Source organism: Rhamphochromis sp. 'chilingali' (assembly GCF_963969265.1).
Source record: "Rhamphochromis sp. 'chilingali' genome assembly, chromosome: 18".
Classification (NCBI taxonomy): domain Eukaryota; kingdom Metazoa; phylum Chordata; class Actinopteri; order Cichliformes; family Cichlidae; genus Rhamphochromis; species Rhamphochromis sp. 'chilingali'.
In genome coordinates, this window is record NC_137945.1 from 28,462,779 (window position 1) to 28,483,563 (window position 20,785).

The 20,785-nt window shown below is 40.5% G+C and overlaps 1 protein-coding gene across 3 annotated transcripts in view; it reads right to left on the minus strand.

Annotated features, from left to right (window-relative positions):
- Nucleotides 1-20,168, minus strand: part of mpp7a (MAGUK p55 scaffold protein 7a) — a 70,053-nt gene extending 49,885 nt beyond the window's left edge. For all 3 annotated transcript variants that reach the window (XM_080864530.1, XM_080864527.1, XM_080864529.1), the window contains exon 1: nucleotides 19,943-20,168. The gene's annotated coding sequence lies outside the window, so the exon portion shown is untranslated. The remainder of the gene's footprint in view (nucleotides 1-19,942) is intronic.
- Nucleotides 20,169-20,785: the final 617 nt, after the last annotated feature.

Below are 20,785 nucleotides of genomic sequence, written 5' to 3' on the forward strand. Positions count from 1 at the left end.
AATGATTTAATATGAGGGCAATATGAGCAGGAAGCACACACATGTTGAGATTGGCTGTGTTAGTTCAGTGAGAGAGTTATTTATAAAGAAAACAACTTTCACTAGCAGTCATAAAACTAAAGTGTACATTTTCTGCATTTTTATGTTGTCAAATACAAACAAAATGATAGCAGAACTGCTGCCACGTGTCTGGCCAGAAAGAGAGTACCAATTTATTTATTTAGTAATTCAACGAAAGGCTTCAGTTAGTTAGGACGAGAGAAAAAAATCTCAATAACTATTTGGCTCTACAAAACATTTGATTCATTAGACTCAAGATCAGACATGATGTATCAGTTGATGTTGAATCAATTCACACATGTGCCTGTGCAGGTTTAGCAGAAACGTTTTTTTGGAGGGGGGAAATAGTAACATGCTTTAGGCAATGGCCGAACAATGCCAAATTAAATATATTTCTAGAAACCATGACCTCTAATTTTTGTATCACCTCATATTGTGGAGAGCTTTTAATCTGCGGAACGGAAACCACAGACCGCCATGTATTTCAACATAAGCCTCTGTTTGCAATGACTGTCTTGCTGCTGGTACTTCAGAACTGAATGAGAACAAAACCAAAACCGGGCGAGTTCTTACATGCAATTATGGGCTAGACTCAAAGACATTGTTGGGATTAAGGAGATAGACAAACAGGGTATTCACATAGAATTTAGCTTCTAGTGCTGGGAAAGTGAGAGAATTCACCTGAGGCAGTGAACAGGGGAAACAGATCGGTGCAGCAGTGCATCAGCTGAAGTCAGGGTGGTAGATCAGAAGGCCTGCTAGCACATTCCTCGACATTCATGTTATGCAGTACGGGAAAATATTAGACTGATAAATGAAAAACAGCAGTGTTTATGACCTCTATTTTTCTTGGCAACGCAACAGATTTTGGCTTTGGTTACTGCAAATGAAAGAGGAGGTATAAGCAGGGAGAACAATGCCTCAATTGATTATCAGAGTGGTGCCCCAACTCTAAACATGACTCACCTCATTTAAAACCACAAGTCTTTCAGAGACCAAACTCTAACATCATGTTCGGGGGACTTTGACTCTCTCACTGATGTGCTTGAACTAAATATTCAGACCATATATTCAGTGTTCCTGTGAGAATTAATCAGAAATAATCAGCTGCAGCTTCCTTCAGTGTCCTGTCACATCTATCAGACGGTGCTGAGCCGTCTGAGCTGAGAGACAATAATGATCCCTTTTGTCTACGACAGCCATTCTAAGTGTCTAAGCAGCACCTGTCAGCAGCTAATCAGGTACACAGAGAATCCAACACACATATCTCCATTAATTTCTCCCGTCTCCCAACCCTTTTCATCCCACTCTCTGAAGTGCTCTCATCCCCACACTCCTCCACATTCCACACACACAATGACGTACAGCCAGCACTTCCTCCTCCACTCTAGCAAAATGGGATCAGTTTCCATCGCAGCCTGGCTCCCATCGTCCTGTTGCTTTGTTAGTGAAATCGGAGCTGTGTGGATACAGGTTACTTAGTCTACAATTATAAAAGAAAAAAGTTCTCAAGCTTCAAAAAAAGCTTTACAAAAGGTTTCTACATGCTGTAAGCATGTTTTACTGTGAACTCAGAGAGGATTGTGTAATTAGGTGTAGGTCCTTTCTACCTTTCAGATTCAGTTACAAGGTTAGAGGGTTAAATAGAACTGAACATGTAAACACTTCTCCTGCCTGCTGAAGGGAATTCAACCCGTCTTGGCCTTAGTAATTAAACATGGTCTCTGTTCTAATCCATAGTTTTTCTTCCTTTGTGTTAATTCTTAGTTCTTGTCCTGCTTAGTTTTATGAGTGTTTTCTCAATGAGAAGGAAAACTGTAATTTGGTTACATCATTGGTCCCTCTCTTAGCTAATCCTTGTTTTATTTCCAAGGTTTGTTTTCCCGTTTGTGTTTTTAGTTCCCTTCTTTATTCCTTTTCTGTCCTTGATACTGTCTTGATTGAGTTCACTTGTGTCTGATTGGCCCTTTAACTGTTATGTGTAATAAGTGTGTTTTTCCTCAGTCTTTGTCAGTGCAATAGACCTCATTCACTAATATGTGCATAGAAATGATGTTATTTTGCATAAAAAAATAAGTGCGTATGCGAATTTACTGTCAGATTCATGAAATGCAAATGCATTAGTGAATCAGCATAATTCTAAACCAACAGGATAGTGCAATCAGCATTTTCGTGTCTCCAATTAACTGTATGAGCAAACAGATTTACCTCAAGGTGAAGGAAAGAAAGTGGCAGTGATGTTGTAAGAGAGAAGCCTGTTAAGGCAAGACAGCAGGAGAAAGACCAACTGAAGAAATTTAGACAATAGTGTCCTAGGAGGAAGCCACAAAAGGAACAGCTTTCCAAAGCTTCCAAATAAAAAGCAAAGCTCGGGCTCAGAGTCTGAGGAGGACAAGAAGGTCCAAGGTGGACAAGGGAGTAGGGGTGGGTTTTGATAATCGATTTATCGATTAAAATCGTTTCTAGCTCGGATAACGTGATATCGATTCATTAAAATCCTGAATCGATTTTTTAATATAAATTTATTTTGCCCGAAATGCCAGAATCTCAGGTGAAACCTCACAAAATGTCAACAACCACCAAACAGCTAAAACAGTGAATGAGAGCAGGAACACAATACTTCAACGCACAAGACTGCTGTTGTTTACAGCGCTGTCGGCCGCTGTTTTTTCCTTTTACTTACTTCCGAAAAGAAAACCTAATTTCTGCTGTTCAATGGGCTACTGAACAAATTGAAACGGTAATGTTCATATGTTGATTAATGGTTTTCTTTCGTTTTTGATCTACTGCAGAATATTTTTATAAGATCCCAGGCCAGGAAGATCACCATCATCTTTTTCTGTGTTTTATCTTCAGCTACTTTGACACAAAGGCCTCTGCTGTGATGCTCACACCTTTGATAAAGTCTTGCAAGTGTCAGCTTCCTTTTTATAGATACAAAAATGTGTAAATGTACTGATCTTAATTATAACATTTCTGACTGTCTGAGGCAAAATTTCCCAGATACAAATCGAATTGAATCGAATTGTGGATCGAATTGATTCGGGACCTTGTGAATCAGAATCAAATCGATTCTAGAAATCAGTGACGATACCCAGCCCTACAAGGGACACCTGATCTGTCAACCAAATAAGAGAAAGTTACTAAAAAACATCCATATTCTGGGATATTCTGGACATCTGTGATAGTACGTGAGGACATTAAACAAGGTTGAAAGTCAGTTTTAATGAAAGATAAGATTCTTGTTGCACATGGTCTGAGGCAGTTTTAAATCAGTTTGTTGAATATGAACAAATTAAGGTGTGAAAATAACAATGAACTGCAGATTAAACTCAGATTTGTGCATATCGACTGAATGAGACCCACTGTGCTTTGTATAATTCCTGCTGTTGCTTCCTAATTAGATTCCTAATGTCTGATGTTTATAGTTTTAGGCCTCTGATTGCTTGGTCAAAGTATAACATTTCCTGTTGACCACCCAACTGCCAGTTTATTTTGTACCTGCATATTAGTTCTTTCTATGAACTTCCTCAGAGATGTCTGATAGGTACCAGCGGTTATTCTGTTCAAAAATGCAACTAAAATTGTGTTGAGCTGTGCTGGTGTATGCTGCTTTTCTGCTTTTCCTCATTCGACACACAAACCTTGTATTAGTGAAACCACATTTTGGGCTTTACTGGGAAGTCATGCACAAGTAAGAAGGAAAACTACCCAGTTCAAGACCCCTGAGAATGCTAAATAAACAAATAAAATCAGTTTCCAACTAAAGCTGGTATCAGCTGGCACACACCAAAGAGAAAAAACAACCTTAAAACTTTACTTTGGATCCAACATATTCAAACCATCTAACCACATATTTCTCCAAGTGCAAATGGGATTTGCTATCACTGCAAACCTCTGACACATGTTGAATGTTTCTAGATAAAGTTTTTTCTTGGAAATAACCTCCTTTGGCTGAAAAAGTCCAGATAATGGAATAGTGGAGGAGTACCTGGCCGTTATCTTTACTATAAATGCAAAGCTGAAAGAAGTTGCCTGGGTGGTGAACATGGCAGAACCTCACTGTATCGAGCTGAAACTTTTGTTTTAAAAATGAAAACCTAAAAAACCATTGACAGCCTCAGAGAGGCGGTGGACTGCTGAGTGCCACCAGTGATGATCCCTAGTTCTGTGGATGATGGCCAGGCTAGATGTTCTAATACCTCGTTACGCAACGAGCCATTCACTTCACCCATTCACACTCCCGTCTGTTCAAATCACATAGATGAACTAAAGCATTTTCTAAGCGTTATTAGGCTTCCCCAGCTTTAAAAGAACTGTTAGGGATGAAAGAGGATGTGTGTGAATCAATGGTGAAAGTCAAAAGCTTAATGATGTGGCAAAGGGCCTGCTTGGTGTCTGCACCCGGAATTTCCCACGTTTTATTGTGCAGAACAAGAGTGCACTACACAGAGTACACACTGCTGTCACAGATGTTATTGACAAGAAAAGAGCAAACTGATGAGTGACCTTTAACATGCAAGCAAATTTACCAAAGTGTGCACAATACACTTGGTGATGCATACACACAGTTACTCAAAAGCACTTTCACAGTTGCTTAGACACTGCTTAGTGTTTACTGATGTTGCTCTGCAGTCTAAATGCCAGCAGCTCTGTTGAAGCTTTGAAAACTCAGCCCTATCTAAGGTCTGGGAAAATGAAAAACGTGCAGTTTTCTAACTAAGATTCTGATTAGATGTAAAACTTTGGAGTGTCATGTATCAAGCGAAGATACATGCAATAATGGGTTACAGGCAGCTGTAGCCAATCGCTGTGTACTAGGCCTCAACTACACTAAATGGAGTCACTGAACTGCTTTTCAAAACTGTGTTTGATGTTAGTGCCTAATGACTCTTTATTAGTGTAATAATTTGATAAATATTATGACTTGTAGTGATGTTGTTACTGATGAATGTTACTTAGTCCTAATTGGCACCAATAGATGTCCTAATGTTTGTTTTAGTACACTTTACTGATAATAACTTCTACTAGGGGTGGGAGAAAAAATCGATACTGTGTAGTATCGTGATATTTTGTTTGCTAATAATGTATCGATACAGGGACAGCAGAAATCGATATTTTGTTACAAAAAAAGTTTTTATGGACTGGAACATGCTCTGACTTCAGAGCATGTTGATCCTTTTTCTGAGCAAGAATCCTGACATTCCTTCACTGTCCAAATGTGTTTAACTTTTTTTTTGGCAGCAATAAACATGACAGTTTACTTATTTTAATTTAAGACATGTTTTATTTTAATTAAGTTTAAAACTTTTTTATTTAATGTAAAATTATATTTTGTTTTCATTTACTTTCAAATTCTTCAGTTGCTGAAGGGGCTGCATAGTTTTCATAAATTGCATAGTTCAGAATAGCTATAATTGTACCAGATGGTTGCATTCAGTTAAGTTGGACTAGACTGTAATACAAACCGTTCAGTTTGTCAACAATAAAACTGACTGAAATGAGAGACTGAGTGTGAGACTTTGATATGAGATAAAATGAATATTGATAAAGTTTACCTTTATGTACAGAATCTGAATTTCACAAAATATTTTAAAAAATTGCAATAATATCGTATCGTGCGTTAAGTATTGTGATAATATCGTATTGTGGGATGTATGGTGATTCCCACCTCTAACTTCTACCATCTGGTCCAAATAAGGTAAGATCAGGTTAGAGCAGGGCAATATGACCAAAAATATTTATCACGATATACATTTGAAAATTTGCAATAACGATATAACTGACGATATAATTGACACTAGACAAAATACTTTATAACTCCTCAACTTCATTGGTGCAAAAAAAACCCCATCAATGTATTTTCACTTAAACAAGCAGCTTTTTTATGTGCATTAAAGTTATATAAAAAATTTGCAGTGCAAATGTAAATTCCTCGCTGACAGTTTAACCAAAAGGCATTTCCTGTGGAAATTGGCTGACATATCCTCAGCATAACCATGTATAATATCCACAAAACTTAAAAAGCGGTTATACAAACACAATACAGTAATATTATGTTGAAGCACAGTATGTATCACTCCGTGAGCCGCCTGCCTACAATAGCCGTAATGCTCTGACAATCCATCAAGCTGTGTGGGTTCGTAGCTTAGCAAAGTTGTACTAAAACATGTGACAGATTTTCCAGCGCCGTGTACCGCATAAAATCGTTTCGAGGTCAGTAAACACGATCAGAATTCATACATAAGGCACACGGGATTATAAGGGGCACTGTCGATTTTCAGAAATATCAAAGGATCGATTTTAAGTGCGCCGTATTTTCCAAAAAAACACTGTAATAACGACGCCCTGCTAGCATGCACTACCAAAAATAGTGCTTTGTTGTGTATCTGATGGACGAAAGCTAAACCAGTTCCACACCACTGAAGTTGCAGCATTTTTACAAACCAATTCTGGTTCATCCGTTTCATTTAACGATCCGCTTTCGCTCTCCTCATTCTGCATCGCCGCCATGTGCGTATGTAAACAAAGGCACTGTGCGTGTGCGTTTTACCCATGTTCTATCGCAATATTTCATTTTCCTATCATTGCCAAACATTACACCGGTATGATATAGCCCAGCCCTAGATCTGGTTCCAAAAAACCAGCAGCGATAATACTAAGCTGCTGTGAGTCTCTTAACCAGGAGGTGATGTCATAGTAGTTCCTGTCATTTTTTATATCGACTCTATGGTCTACACACCGCTCCTCTATCAGTAGCTACTGCTTTCTGTTCCCTTAATACAGTTTTCAGCACCATTAGGAACTTGTATGAACTTCTCCAGTTAAGGACATAAAGAAAGGAAATAAAAAAAAGTGGTGTAAGTAACAACATACTGAAATATCACAGGTCATAGCATTTTTTCACACTGCAGTTTGGTCTTTTGAAGTCGAAGCATAGTCAGCTGGATGTGGTTACAACGTTCACACATTCGAGTGCTGTTAGCGTCAGAACCTAGCCCTCGCTGAAACCACTGAAAGTGTAGTCAAAACCAGTAAAACTAAAACAATCCTTTCCAGCATCTGTCTCACAGGTTTCTCATGTGATGGGGTGTCTACTGAAATACATTAAAGGTACTAATGAAGGAGGACACATGTCTAGGTTGTTGTGAAAAGATTTCTTTAATACTTAAGATGGATATCAATAAGATTTTAACTGATAGCAGTGCCATTACTGATTTTGCCTATAGGTCAGAGAAAGGGACGTCAATTGGATTAAACAAAATATGCTTAAAATGAACAGTTCATCTGTTTAACTAATCAGATAAAGACAATTTTTGTCACTTTTTAACAATTTTAGAGACAAAGTTTTAGGTGATTTGTATCTCAGTTTAAAAACGCGAACTTTCATCTGTTTAAACATTTTGGAAGCTTAACTTACAAAGTTCCCTTCTCTGCCAGCATCTGGAGGTCATCAAGAGAAAGGAAGGACGATTTTTTTCATTCTTGATCAAATACCAACTCTATAGTCCAGTCTATTCATAGAGATCAAGTTACAGCTTCATATTTATTTGTCAACACCAAAAAATTGCATTACTAAATGAAGTTTAAGGGAAAATCTTTTCCTCCACACTGGCCTTGACCTTTGGGACGACAGATTAATAAGTGACCAAAACATCTCCAGTAAATTCTTTTGTTCTCCTTTAACAGCTACTTCACATAAACCTAACTGAGAACTAAAGCAGCTTTTCTTATATGCATATCATAGTCTTGTCTTGTCAACTGCTTCTGAGAATCTTGGGTTGAGGTGTATTGTTGGTAAATGTATCCCTGGCAGATTCCCTTATGATGTTTTGGAGATTTAACACCGCTGTCCTCCTGTATTAAAAAAGAAAGAAAGAAAGAAAGAAAGAAGCAAGCTGTTCTACAGTGGCTCACTGGCACACAATACTCCTCTGTTCACTGGATGCCAAATGGTCCAGTCATCACCCCTCATGCCACCCCAACCCCTCTTTCACTGTCTCTCAGGATTTTTCTCTGTCTTTCCCTGTGACAGAAGCTGCTGCTGATGGTCAGTCAGATTAGCTGAAGAGTCAACTCGAAAACAGACAAATAAAGAGCTGCTTTGTGTCCGTCTGGTGCCAACGACCCCGGAAATAAGAGAGGAAACTGAGTGGACAGAGAAAGAGCCATTATAATGACCAACTGTTAAAGGTTGGGTTTGCAGGGAAAACCAGCAGTACCTGGGTCAGTACGATGTCCAATTATATGCTTTTATTTTAATGTGTATTTCATGTTGTCGCAGAGGTTCTCAAATAATGGATCAAGCACAGTAAATCTTGAAACTATAGAAAAACTAGAGATTTTTCACTTGTTCCACTGGCAGATTTTTTCACTTGCCTCTGACAAAGGACACTAAACTTCATTAGGCAGTCACTGGGTGGTGGGAATTATTAAAGACTGTAATTAATAAGAAAATATGTGAGGGGGGAATTTTAGCTGACTGCTAGCATGAAAAAAAAAAACCTTCAAAATGGAGGCAAACTTTTCTGTATGCATTCAGATAGAAAACTAATACTAACAATGCCAAGCATCCCTCCTTAAAGAAACCTAGCCTACTTCAAAAGAGCATGCAATCTGATTGGGAGGTCACAAATCTACTCACTACCTTAATACCACTGTGCTGCTATACAAGCACTTCTGAATAGAAAGCTGAAATACAGAAACAAGTTAAGGAGATCTCAAGTGATGTAGTATAATATCAATCAAAACTCTCTGAACAAGTTTCATTATCATAAAGCAAGCATGTGACCCAAACCCTATCCCCACACTGCACATCTATTCAAACTCTATTCAAATCTAAATAGACTAACAGCTGCATTATGGTGCCGCCAGAGAGAGTCAACTGCACCAACACACGGTGCTCCATGAACACCATACGCCTGCTGTTATCAACTGACAATCCAAAGCAAACTATAAATATCATACTTTGATTTCACCAGAGCAAAAAAAAAAAAGAAAATACAGTCGAAGGTTACTCAGCAATTAGTGGTGAGCTAAGTTAGCGGTGCTTTGATATGAGGGTTCTGTGTCACAGGCGGCAGGGAGTGCTTACAGCTGTTTACATTTTAGGATGGTTCCCAATAGGGCTGGGCCATATTATACCGTTCACGGTAATACCGGTATAATGTTAGGCAACGATAGGAAAATGAAATATCGCGATAGAATGGGAGTAAAACGCGCATGCGCAGTGCCTTTGTTTTCATACGCACATGGCCGATTGTTGAGTGAAACAGATGAACCAGAATTGGTTTGTAAAAATGGTGCAACTTCCGTGATGTGGAACTGGTTTGGTGTTTGTCCGTCAGATACACAACAAAGCACATTTTTTTTGCAGAACATGCAAGCGGCCGTTGTTATTGTCGTATTTGTCGGACTAAGATGCTCTTAAATCTGGGAGTAATCTGGGTCCTAAACTCCGTATGCTTCAGGTCAAACAACACTGCAGCATCACTTAGAGTTAAAAACTGTCTAAATTCTTTCATCTTTAATAAAACGATCAGCATTGCTGCTTTACCAGGTGTAACTATAAAGTTTAACTTCCAGGCATCCATGAAAACAAAAGTTATTACATTTAACGGAGTTAGAAGTTAGCAGGAAGCTAGCGGAAGTTAGCTCGCTAGTTTCGCTAGTTACCTAAGCATGATATTGCATGTTCTGACTGAGAGATTTCTGAAAAAAATCAAACGTACAGCTCTGCTATCACTTCCAACATAAATGAAGACAGGAAACTAAACAGCAGTGACGTTTGTAGGGTTACTGAAGTTGGGCTAGCTGGTATATAATGATGTGCTACGTGCTCGCTAGCGACACAGCTATGTTAGCATAACATAAACAGTGAAGCTGGAGGACGAACACTAACACTTTTCCACTTATAAAAGTTAACGTGAAGGTTCTTCATGGTTAGAGACAAATGCAATCGCATGTCCGGATGCTGTAAACGGACCAAACTTCAGTCAGGAGAACAACTGAGATAATCCATCCACAATACGAGGTTAGTCATTAATATACTGCAACAACATGGGAATAGAGCAGCTGCCAGAGAATTCAACATTAATGAATCAATGGTACAGAAGTGGAGGAAGCAAGAAGAATGAGTTTAATAAAGTTTGATTTATCTGACTGCTTTGTTTCGCTTAATGTGCCTTATAATCCCGTGCACCTTATGGTCCGAAAAATGCGTACTGCACACTGCAGTTTAATGTTGCAAAGCACCTCTTTTTAACTTCAGTGGATATTATACATGGTTATGCTCAGGATGTGTCAGCCCATTTCTACTGGAAATGCCTTTTGGTTAAACTTTCAGCAAGGAATTTGCATTTGCACTGTTACATTTTTATAAAGCTTTAATGTACATAAAAACCAGCTTCTTGTTTAAGTGAAAATAAATGGAAGGTTGTCTTTTTGCGCTAGTAATGTTGTGGAGTTGTATTTTGTCTCGCATCAATTATATCGTCGGTTATATCGTTATCGCAAATTTTCAAATATATATCGTGATAAATATTTTTGGCCATATCGCCCTGCTCTAGTTCCCAAAAAACCCCCAAAAAACCAACCTCATTTCAGCTGGTGGAAATGTTAGGCTGAGGCAGTCATTCCTGCTGGTTTGAATCATGTATGCAATGTGAAGGCAGTTTAGGTTCAATGTGGCAAAACCTGTTTAGATAACAGCAGCATGAAACAACAATGTATTAGTATTAGAAAACAAAGGGACATTTGACAAAGGGACATGGGTCAAATTTACCAAACAACACTGCAGAAAACAACAGAAGCATACAATGTCACAAGAAACATGCTGTACATGCAGGAAGCTACAGTTCATAACAGCCCAGAACAGTCATTAAAACACTGTAGCAGTCACAGCTGTAGTCACATAAGCTCAGTGCGAAATAATTTAGTTTTTCCAAGTCCTACTGTGGTGCGTATAACATGTAGGTTTTCCTATTGACTATTCACTTGTGTAATCCTTATATTGAGAAAGAATTAGGGTTATTTTCTCTCCAGGTCTCACCAAACCTTATCTCACAAAAAAGACTAACAGAGCTCAGAGCGTAGCACACTGCCCTGCTGGTTTAAATAGTTTATAATCCCTTTGTCCCTTTGTCTGCCATCATTTAGACTGAATAGCCTTTATCATGTGGGTCATCAAAGAGTGAAGATTGCATAGTTAATAGTCCTATTAGACTCTTGTGAAGGGTTTATTCACAGTCGAATTGCCCTAATTGTGTTCAATGAGCAACAAGGGAGTAGACACACACAGAGTGGGGCTCGTGGGCTAAAAATGAATGAATGAATGAATGCCTGTCCGATACAGGCACACACAAACACACACAGAAGCCTGAGAACATGCTTTCCAGCTCAGAGACAAAAACATGCATTCACACACACACACACACACACACACACACACACACACACACACACACACACACACACACACACACACACACACACACACACACACACACACCTCCAAAGATTTACATGTAGTGGCGTGTAGTTGAGATTGCTACCCCTGCAGCCAGAAGTAGGTGGCAGGAGACAACAGCAACAAGTGTGGAGAACTACAGCTCACACTACTTGAGACACCCCACACACAAAAGAGGGGGGATGTACCCGTGAAAAACAGCATTGCTTTCTGGAAAGGGTCCCTGCCAACTGACAGAAAACAGGCAACAGGAGAAAAAGAAGAGAAAAAACCTCTTAGCCTAATCAGCACCATTCTGGAGGTCTGTGCAAGATGCCACCCACAGTCACAGAGAGCATACCCAAGTACTAAGTCCCCTGCCACTCATCACATCAATGATAACAATGCAGCAAGGTCAAGAAGGTGAAGACATCTTGAGTGACATCAGTAAATGAAACATGCTTTACTTAAATGCACCGATCCACTACAGAATGAATAGCTTTAGATCTAGCAGGCCAATAGCAGCCCACATCAATGGATACCCTAACTCATTCCCTTCTTCAAGTCAATTGGTGAAGCACATACAGGTCATGCAATTGAAACTGTTATTTTAGCCTTTCCACAACGGCTGCAAGTCTGCAAACTTCTTTGCAACCCATCTCACCTCGTGCTGTTTAATATAAATGATCAGCGGCTAAGAAAACAAGAGCAGTTGTAGTGGAACTCAGATTCCTTGCCAGAAAGCCCAAGGTAGCAGAAAAAAGGAAATACATTAACATTAAGTTCACTTAATCTCTTTATTTTGTGTCCTTGCTCTACAGGACCCTTCACCATGTAAAAAAAAGAAGGCAATGTTTTAGGAAAAGAAGTCATGTTCGCTTGTGTTATCTGTTTTATCTGATGCTCTCACAGCAGCAAGCAAGGAAGACTGTGCTGACATCAGTGTGTTATGTGCGTGTTGCATCATAAATGGTGTTACATTACCCTTACATTAATTAAATCAAATGCTCAAGTTACTGTCAAGTTGCTGTTAGAGGTAAAGGTGAGCAAGGAAATCATGGGTCACAGGACAAATGTTTGGTAACTAAGGGCTCCAAACACTCTAAATATCATGGCCATTAATACAGCAGTGATGAACGTCACTGACAGTTGACGAAGATCTTGTCATGCTGATGGAGTAAACTTGAAGCCTTCAGGTCAAATAGCAAAAACAAAAGTCTTCCTATTCAGATCCACAAAAGTCATTAAGTTCACATTTAAAGAGAGTTACATAAACTGCATTATTTAACTAAACCACCAACAAGCGCACAGTTTAGGCTGTTTTAGTTCTATTTGCCCCGAGCGCACTGAATAATTCATGGCGCTGCCATAAGCGGAACAGGCATAGTAACACTAAGCAGGGGCCACGCATGGAAAACTCTCATCAATAAAACACTGTTTGACAAATAAGCCTGACATCAGTTAAGGGTACCCTCTTCTGCCTCTAGCCCTCACTGACTGCACACAAGTTCTTACAGACATGCATCATGTCTTTACATGACTGTGCGACATTGTCTTTGAACTAATTATAAAAGAAAACCATGCATATAGAGTTTACTGTACATATTCCTGTTAGCGCAAAGGCTTTAAATGTAAATCAAATTAGGTTAGAGATGTAGCTGAACACGTGCATGTCTTAATTGCCTATGACCTAAATGAGAAGAAAACAGCATCCCACAACAAGATATCACTTTCCTACTAATCATGTTTAGACCTTTACACAGTAGCACATGGCTTGACATTCTCCCTTAGGGTTTAGGGTCTAACTTATTTTCACTAAGTGCTGTCATTCATTCAGTCTCTCTGTTTTCTCCATCAAAAAATGGGCCGCAGTGAGTAAGGAGGGCTGCATGCCTGCACAGTGAGCGCAGCGTTTCATGTACACAGGCTGGAATGTGACGCAGTTGACCGTCGGTGTCTGATAGCTGGCATCTGCTAGGTGGGCTCATTCCACCGCAGCACAGCAGAGGCTTAGGTGGTACTGAGAGAAACTCTACACCTCTGCAAGGCAGGCAGGGGCATGAGAACACAGCATCACTAATGCTCATCAACCATGACCCCTGCCAGGGACCCTGACGAGCACATCAGTTTAATGTATCCATCTGGGATTGGCAGAGCGGCAGAAGGCTCACAAGTCCACTGCAAACTCAGAGATTACAGAAAGATGGTCACTATAGACAGACAGTAGGACTGATGGATAAATAGATGGATGGATGAATGGTGTAATGAAAGAATGGCTGGGGTGGGTAGATGAATGAATGAATGAATGAATGAATGAATGAATGAATGGAGAGACTGATGTGTCATTGGATAGCCTGTTCTCAGTATGCATGCTGCTTGGATCATTACAACAACAGCAGTGATGAAGTAAGAACAGACTGAGTCAGAGAGGATCACTTCCACTGATGTCAGAATTAGGGCTGCTCAATTAATCGAATTTTAATCACGATTACGATCTGGAATTTCAACGATCATTAAAAATGACTGAGCCGATTATTAGCCCCTCCCTCATTTATCCGCGACACCTTAAAGGCCGGTCTGTGAAAATATTGTCGGGCATAAACCGTCCGTGGCGCAAAAAAGGTTGGAGACCGCTGATTAAGAGGACCCGAGGGAAGCTCGGAAAGCTAAGCAGAAGTTATTTGGAGAGTGACTGCCGCTGGTTGAAAAGAGAGTTTAAAAAAAAAAAAACTTCAGTGGTGTTGCACACTATTTTATATTATTTTTTAAAGTCATTGTTAACCCTTTAAAGCCGGTCAGAGCAGCACGCTCCGTGTTGTGTAACTATTTTTAAATCCCTGTAGAACCTGAACCGTGTAAGCTAGCGCAATAATTTGTTTTGCATATGAAACCGGAGGAGTTGTACTTACATCTGATGCCATCAGCTTGTCCTCGGTCACGGTTTCCTTCCACATATAGCTTTGCAAAAACTGCATAAAAAGCGCTTGCAGGAACAACAACATAATATTCCAGAAACACGCTTTGCCGATCCATCAGCTGTTCGTAACACTTCCCAAGACTTTGTGGACTGGTGCCAGCTAAACTACCTCCAGATCAACGCCAGTAAAACCAAGGAACTGGTGGTAGACTTCCGCAGGCACAAGCATTCTCCACTGCAACCACTGAACATCCAAGGTATGGACATTGAGGCTGTGGACAGCTACAGGTACCTTGGTGTTCATCTGAACAACAGACTGGACTGGACTCATGACTCAGACGCCCTCTACAGGAAAGGGCAGAGCAGGCTGTACCTGCTGCGGAGACTCAGGTCGTTTGGAGTGGAGGGCCCACTCCTGAAGAAATTCTATGACTCTGTGGTGGCTTCTGCTATCTTTTATGGTGTGGTCTGCTGGGGCGGCAGCATCTCTGCTGGGGACAGGAAGAGACTGAACAGGGTGATCCGAAGGGCCAGCTCTGTTCTAGGATGCCCTCTGGACCCAGTGGAGGTGGTGAGTGACAGGAGAATGGCGGCTAAGCTGTCATCCCTGATGGACAACATCTCCCACCCCATGCAGCAGACTGTGACAGCACTGAGCAGCTCCTTCAGTGGGAGACTGCGGCACCCACGGTGTGGGACGGAGAGATTTCGCAGGTCTTTCCTCCCCACTGCTGTCAGACTCCACAACAAAGACTTTAACTGAACAAACACACACATCCATACATGTGCAATAATACTAAGTGCAATAATCCTTTCTGTCATCGTTGTATTTTACTCAGTTGTATATAGTATTTGTATTTGTATTCTATTTTTATCTTATTGTATATTTATTTTATTTTATTCTACTGTATATAGTATTTTATTTTATTCTATTCTGTACAGTTGTGTACTGTATTTATTCTTATTGTATTCTAATTTTTGCCTCATAACTTTTGCACTGTCCACTTCCTGCTGTGACAAAACAAATTTCCCACGTGTGGGACTAATAAAGGTTATCTTATCTTATCTTATCTTCCCATAGTGAAATGATGCACATGCTGTTTTCTTTGCAAATTTGCATCATAGGATTGTTTTTTGTTTTTCCTGCAGTATATAAAAACTGTATCTCCAAAATAAAACTATGAAGACACTCAAAATAAATTTCCTGTTGTTGTAAACTATTTTTTGCAACTTTATTGTATTTAAAGTTTTGAGGGATAAGCCTCTTAAATTTCTCCAAGTAGAAATATATGTAAACAAAACAAAAGCGATTTTCAATTTTTTTTGTAGTTTATTGCACTTTTTTGCAATTTATGTAATTACTATGGACTTAATGCATACATATTATTAAAATATGGGCTATAACAGTTGTATTGATGTATAGCAACTTGAAATGCTCCCACAAATGGCACTACAGCATGTAAAAAAAATAATATAAGCTCTGGTGGACTTGGTTCTATAGTAGGTCTTAAAGGGTTAAATAAATATCGTCAAATAATCGTGATCTCAATTTCAGTGAAAATAATCGTGATTATCATTTTTGCCATAATCGAGCAGCCCTAGTCAGAATTGTTGATCTAGTTCTGGGAAACTAGCTTTAACAATCTCATCACTTCTCAGCTGTCAATTTCACAACATGGGTTGCAACATGTGCGATCATGGAAAATGTGCTATATAAGACCCTTGACAAATCTACATGCGAGGTGTAAAAATATTTTGATCAATCTGGCTTCAGACTGTATAAATGGATTAAGCTAGTGAAACAGCATACTTGTATTCATATTTCATATGATGCCAAGTTTAGCAAATGGCCAGCTGTAAAGTAGGTTTGCCACAAGGCAGTGCTCGAAGACCTGAGCGAAGAGAACACAGCGCTTGATGAAGAGGAAGTACTGCTGAAACACAATGACTTTTAAAAGAGTCCACAATAACACCATGTCTTTCTCATGATTCTGTGGATTTTTTAGTCTTGTGCTTCACTTCAGTGCCAGAGGAGCTGCACACTGTACTCCAAACATTCACAATTAGCAGACACCTGCCTACTGCTTGAATTAGACTTAATTTATTACCTTTCATATTAAATATAAGCAATTCTTGGAGGTGTTTAAGAAGAAAACATTTGTGAAACACTTATTTAATAAACTTATTTTCCCAGCGTTTCTCTTCCAAGTCAAATGCTTACAGCTGTGCTTAGACTGGTGTATGAGCACAGCTGCTCAGACTTCCTTCTCCCGTGACACCAGGCTTCTGCTCGGGGGATGCTGAGATGTTTCCAAGCCAGCTGAGAGACAAAGTATATCCCGACTCTGCCCAAGGGTCTTTTTCCTCTTTGGCCATGTCTGAAACACCTCACACGCTGACCTTGTGATTCTATCTCAGATGGGAAGCTTGTCAGCCTTGCCTTCGCAAATGGCGCCGTACGACAAGGGTGATGCAGCATCCACTGGTGCGAGCTAGATTTTGGTGTCATTTTAGCCTGTCGTGCACCTCTCAGTTTTTGTAAGCAGATGTAGGTTCTGCGGCTGCTTTTACCAACATTTTATTGCTCCACGAGTACAGAAGCTTGTGGATTCACAGATTATACAGAGGACGATATTGCAATAGTTTGAAAAAAATGAGACTTCTGCTTCCAGTTTTAACTTATTCTCATTGTACAGCAGCGCTGATGTGAAGGTTTTGTCTGAGTAGTGACACCTAGTGTTCATGAAAATACTGCAGAAAGTAACCACGCCCTCAGTGCTGGTAGAACTGCTATAGAAATGTGGCGACACGCGCCTAACAACACAGCCTAACAACAGGTATAACAGGTCTATAAGTGTGTGTCCAGGCAGGCATAAGTGTCTTTCAGTTGCTACCATTAGCTCATGGGCAAAGATAAAGCTCAGAAATTAAACAGACCAATCAAATTGACAGTTTTGCCTCTAGGCTCAGCTCTCTCCTCATAAAATCTGAATAGATGATGCAGATGCTTCACCAATCCATCTGTCCACTCTTTCCCCCACTTGTGAACAAGATTCCGGGATACTTAAAAACCTGCAGCATTAACAACAGGCCCAGTACCCCATTCTCCTGAAGCATCTCCCACAGGACACCCAAGAGAGTCATAGATACATGACAGACATAGAGTGGTCAGGCAAACTCCAATGAACTGTCTTCACACAAGGCAATTTCCCATGACTCTGAGAGCTGATAGTAATCCAAACTAATGCTTGGATTAAGAGTCTTAAACCACTGTATCCCACCCACCCTTAAGCCCCAAGAAAATAGCCTCCCTGCTGACAAGCAGTTCCGAACCAAATCTCAGCTTTGTCTCCGGCCGTGGGCACAGCACTGAGCTGCTGATAGGTTTCTCATCAACATAGACCAGGCTGGTGTAGGGACAGGAAGCGTTTGTCTCTGTCAGCAGGTTGCCAGGGTGAATTCTGGGAGTTAAGCCTTCTATGCATAGCATTCTCAGTTCCCACATCTCCCTCCCCCAGCTCAGTGACCATCCACGCCAGGAACAAAACCCCGAGAATGCGAGCTATGCAGAGCTGCAGCTCGGAGACACCTGTTCAGGCAACCACCACGGGTCAAACTCTCCTACACGGAGCCTCGTCCGAGTCACAGCATTTGACCCCACCCTAACCTCCGCTGCTTCCATATACACACTCCAGAGAACTATGTGCACAAAAAACAAAAGAAAATCATCTGGCAGCAGGGATTTGCACAGTCAATTTCCAGGATGCAAACATTTGTACCTTGACCCCTTCAATCATCACTAAGAGTCCCTGAACCCACTAACCATGACAAACCTGATTTAATGAAACCCTCTGTCATGATGCCCGACTGCTGACCTCACAAACAAGCTTGAGTAATGAACTTGACTAAAATACTTACAAAGTCTCCTGAGAGACTTTTCCTGCCCATTTGGAATGCAGACTAAAGGCCTCTTACCTTTTTCTAGACAAGATTTGAAGAAAAAAAAAAAGTTGGGTTATTCCTAGTGAGCGCACAATAGGTGGCCAAAAAACTGTAGATTAAACCACACAGAGGAATGTCAGCTCTTCAGAACGTCCCCTCAGTGGCAGTGAACCATGAGGAAAAGAAGGTCATCCTCTTACTGTCTTTTTTTTTCCTTTTCACTCTCAGCCAAAGCACCACAAATGTGGTAGAAGGATACGAACAAAGTCACTACTGAGTGATGGGACACAGTTCAGGCACTTTACCTGCCAGCAAGCAGTGAGAGGTTTATTTGAAATTAAGTCACCTAGACATTGATTTAAATTTGGAAAACCCTTGAATTCAATGGGATTTTTGCCAGTGAAGTCCAGCTTTGTTTTTAATGAACTGTTTCCTCCAAACATCACTGCACTTCCTCTTTTACATGAGAGCCACATTTGGAGTCAGTGGTTATGCAGAATTTAACTTTCAAGGGACTCAGAGGAATAAGAGGAATTGAAAACAACAGCTTAATTCGGCAAATTATACTGGTGTCTTGGGTCCCTTTGACTTTTGGCCACTTCAAGAATCCCATTATAGGAAGATACTTTCACTTCTGGACTATCAGGCACTCTTAAGTAAAGATGCACAAAGGGTGTGAGCTATAATTATATGAAGGCATAGCAATAAGGATTATGAAGGAATTGTGTGAGACAAAACACACATACACCTGCTCGATCATGATTATGCACATTCAAAATATGCAAAACCAGTGGCTGAACTGGGAGGCGGTGGCAGCTGGCCAAGTGCTGAGTCTCCCGGTGTGGCAGCCCAGTCAGAGGCTTGGCGATGTCAGCCAGTGCCAAGCTCCGTGTCACCATACTTGACTTCGCAGGGCACAAGGGCTCTGTATTCCCTCTGTCCACACTACAAGGCGTGGATAGAGGGAGAAGGAGCTTTACGTTGTAGGTGTGTGTGCTTGTGGAAAGGTTGTCTTTATGCTTGGTTTGTGTGTATTTTACCAGGCTGGACTACCTGTGTCGTGTCATTAGGTTGTACGTGTAGCCGTGCATGTTGCTATCACTAATAACAACTTATCACTGTCATTTCGAAACATTGTTGTGGGCCCTGCAACGCAGCTGCGTTCACTTCCCCGCGGAAACCCAAGAAAAGCCGTCAGGTGAAATTTTATTTACTAAAAAGGCGATATTAGGAATGAATTTCACATTTCACTGCGCATATGATATCGACAGAAGGGGACGAGGTTAACATTTCCTTCGAATTAATCAATTTTACCGTGTAAAATTTGGCACAAGTCCCAGATGGTTACTTTTATATTTTGTAGGTTGGTAACAACTGAAGTTCGCTGTTAGGTTAGCGCATACAAAGCAACTCTATTACACTGTTACACGGCTAGTCTCGCTACCTATAGCCTTACGCTTTTCCCCCATGGAACCACTGCAATATTCACGGCAGCTTTTATTTTAAATACAAATATATTCGTTTGTTTTCATTGTTCTGACAGCTGTGAGGATAAATAACGTGATGGTTCTACTCACTCGGAGTTCGGAGTTGAATGGCCACGGTGTAGCTACTCCACTGGTTCTTTCGAGGGCAAAACTTTTCACTGGTTTTGTTTCCCACTTTTAAAACCGTCTGTTCTTTCCTTTGTAGACCCTTAACTCATCCCCGCTCTCTGCGGTGTGTGCTGAGCTTTCAAAACGTTACGCCTCGGCAGACGGTGCCACTCTCCAAGAATCGTAAAGTGCTCTGTCAAGGGGCTGACTTGGAAGCGGTTTGTATATTTAGACACAGCGTTAGCGGGAGGGCGTGCAACAACACAGAGCTGCTCTGAGATCTGTGCCGCGCGGAGCTTTCACCACCCAGGCAACCCCATCCGCTCGTTCATTGGTCAGTGCTTTATCGAGGTGTGTCCAGAGATTCAGTCTACATTTTAATTGGCTTGTTTTCGTTGTCCGTCATCCGCAAACGCCTTGTAAACTTGCCTTTCCGTAGTAAGCAAGGAGGCACAATTACAATTAAAAATCAGGTCGCTGAGGAAATATGTTTATGGACACATTGATGGGAAATTTACAGAAGTGCATCCAAGGCAAAGGTTATGTGTGCCAGTTTAATCATAACGAGTGAAGTATTTCATTTATCGACAAGTATCATAGTAGGACTTTTTTGTTTTGTTTTTTCTATTTAAAAAAAAAGCTGAAAAAAACGGAACTAGAAAATCAAAACCCATAAGAATCTAGTGTTCAGGTGAGTTTTTGTACCTTTCCTACTAGAGCCATAAAAGTGGTGTGATATCTCCCCCTATCGGTCATATTAAGATAGAAAGCAACAAGTTGCCCAATGAAGGGCCAGAAGTGATTTGATTTAATTCTGCTTTATTC